The sequence below is a fragment of the Pteropus alecto genome, unplaced genomic scaffold (assembly GCF_000325575.1).
Source record: "Pteropus alecto unplaced genomic scaffold, ASM32557v1 scaffold116, whole genome shotgun sequence".
NCBI classification, from domain to species: Eukaryota; Metazoa; Chordata; class Mammalia; order Chiroptera; family Pteropodidae; genus Pteropus; species Pteropus alecto.
Window position 1 is genome coordinate 1,450,535 of NW_006439189.1, and position 2,918 is coordinate 1,453,452.

A 2,918-nucleotide genomic window follows, 5' to 3' on the forward strand; every position below is an offset into this window, starting at 1 on the left:
CCATTAAACAAAGAGAATGTGTAATCAAGTCTCCAACTTTAAGATACAACAGGCTCACACGATTTCAAATGCTAAATTTATCAGATGTTCAAAGAGTAGCTAACCTCCATCTATATAAACTGTTTCAGAGACTAAAAGAGGAAAAACTATTCAACTCATCGAGAGCCTTGTATAATCATGACACAAAAAGCTGACAAGGGCAATTGGTGAAAGGGGAATTATAGACTAATCTTACTCATACAAAAATCCTTTAACAAAATCAAACAAAAATCCAGGAATTTGTAAAAAAGATGATATATTATGGCCAAGCTGAATTTATCCAAAAAATGAAAGGCTGGCTCAACATGGAAAAAATTATTGTAATTAACCAAATTAACAACAACAACAACAAAAACATAGTGTCAATAGATACAGAAATAGCAGTTAACAAAAATTAAGATGTATTTATGTTTCGTTTCTTACCAGGTCTTAGGTGCAACTCCTATATTATTTTTTTTTCTCTAGTAAAAATTTTTACATTTTCATTTCAGTACCCGTTGTTTAAACATCTGGCTACAGCTATACTTGCAGTTTTCTATGAATGTGGACAATTATGGTAGGAATTATTGTTCTATTCTTGTGCATTAGCACATATTAACATTATAAGGCCTGGAAGCAAATAGCTCAGAAATAATAGCAACAGATTTAGAAATGAAATAGTCATAACACTTTTGTGCTTATAGAGCACCGTTTTCCACCTAGTAGGTTTCTTTATGAAAACCATTTCATCAATCTTCTAAGTCAAGGGTTGGCAATATTTTTTTTTTCTGTAAATAGCCAGATAGTAATTTTTTTAGGCTTTGCAGGTAATATATAATCTGTCGTAACTACACAACTCTTCCCTTGTAATGCAAAAGCAGGATGTAAGTAAATGAATTTGGCTGTGTTTTAATAAAGGTTGGTTTATAGGAACAGAAATTGAAATCATATAATTTTCACACTTCACAAAATACTATTCCTTCTTTATTTTTTTGTTTCAAACATTCATAAATGCAAAAATCATTCTTACCTCACGACCCATACAAAAACAGGAGGCAGGCTGCATTTGGCTGAGGGTCACAGTTTGCGAAACCCTGCTCTAAGCTGTACCATGACACTTGGACATGGCCAAAATCATTATCCTTTTTTGCCTCTGATGATAATGAAAGTCAAAATGATGATGAGTAAAAAATTGAGGAAGTTGTAGCAAATTCTAGAATTTATCGCCATTCACTCATTCAGCAAATAATTTGAGTACCTATTTGGCTAGAAATTAATATTGCTAACTCCTTGTGTGTAACATGTCCGCCAATATTCAAATCTCAATACGTGCCTCATGACCGCAGATCAAATAAGTTTCTCCACAAGGAAAAAGGCCTTGCTGTAGAGCTTAGTGACTCTATACTCAGTGGCTAAAAGACCCATATTGGTTTTTCAAAGAAACTGAAACTATAGGAGAAATAAAACCTGAAATTTACACATTTCACTCCTATTCATACTGACTTGATGTAGTGTCCTTATGCAAAAGGTATGTAAAACCAACCAACCAAACAACAACAACAACAAAAACAGAACAACAACAATAAAACAAGCAGCAGTGGTGTTCAGGATTCAGTAAAATTAGGCTGAAAACAAAATGGAAACTTCCAGGTCAAAAATATATAAAATATATGATCTAGTTTTAGATTAACATCTGAGAATTAGGAGGCATTATGATATGGGAGTCAAGTAGCAAAATTATTACTGTAAATAGAGTTTGATCCCCGGTTTTAGAAATTTCAATAGCCCAGTGCCCTAAAAGCTCCAGTCTCAAATATAATACATAATGGACCCTTTTAAGAGAATTTCCATAATTTCAACATTACTTTTAATTTTTTCTATTTAGCATCTCGAGCAATAAGGGGCTAATTAATTTAAAGCAAGGCAGTTCCTACTAAAACAGAACACTTATCCCTGAGGTATGTAAAGTACAATTGATTTTATATTTGAGAAACTTAGATCTACATTAAATATGTGTATATTCTTTGTGGGTCCTGAAGAAATACAATTTAATTTTATAACCCTTTTTCATTTATCTTCCTGGTATTCAGTTATCATCCTTCTTTATGTAAGTTTATTACAAATCACATATTCTGCACATTAAATGTATAGAAATATGCAGGATTAAAGGAACAAGGTGGTCCACTAAGTTTTGGGCCACATCAGTTCTGAAAGGCACAAGTATGAAGCTACAGAATCCGGTATTTGGTTAAGTGTTAGGCAGAGACATGTACTGATGTTATATTTAGAAGATTGACCAGAGTCTTACGGCTCTTTATCAACTGGGCAGATTAATATTGTGGAGAGAATAATGCTCCAGAAGAGTAACACTGGATAATGATAGATGATGCCATACATACAATTTTATTGAGAAGCTTGTACCTCATTAATAAGAAGAGAGGAAACTAAAAAAAATTCTGTGGATGGGTCAGTGGTATCAATGATGCTCCTGCATGGTTTGGTATAAAGCATATAGCCACTATTTTCAGTCCTAGATGCTAGTAGAGGAGATGTATTCTTCAATGCCTCACTTAAGCAAAAATCTACACTCTTACTAACCATTACAATATGCAGTTAGTGAGCTTTATTATTCTCATCTAATTGCTATCAGTATGCTTTACCAAATGCACAAGAGATTTTTACATTTTTAGCTGTTTGCTGTGGAGTGATTACCTTAAATTGCCTGATAAGCCCTGAGAATGCAGAGTGTCCTGCCAATTCCCAGTGAATTCTGTTTGGCCTTACGGCACTGTTACTTGAGAGAGCTAGTTATCAACAGGTAGAATGGTCTTCAGATTTATGCTGAAATGTTGAAGTTTTTAAAAGGTTATATTGTTATTCAACACGAAGAAAAGTTATTT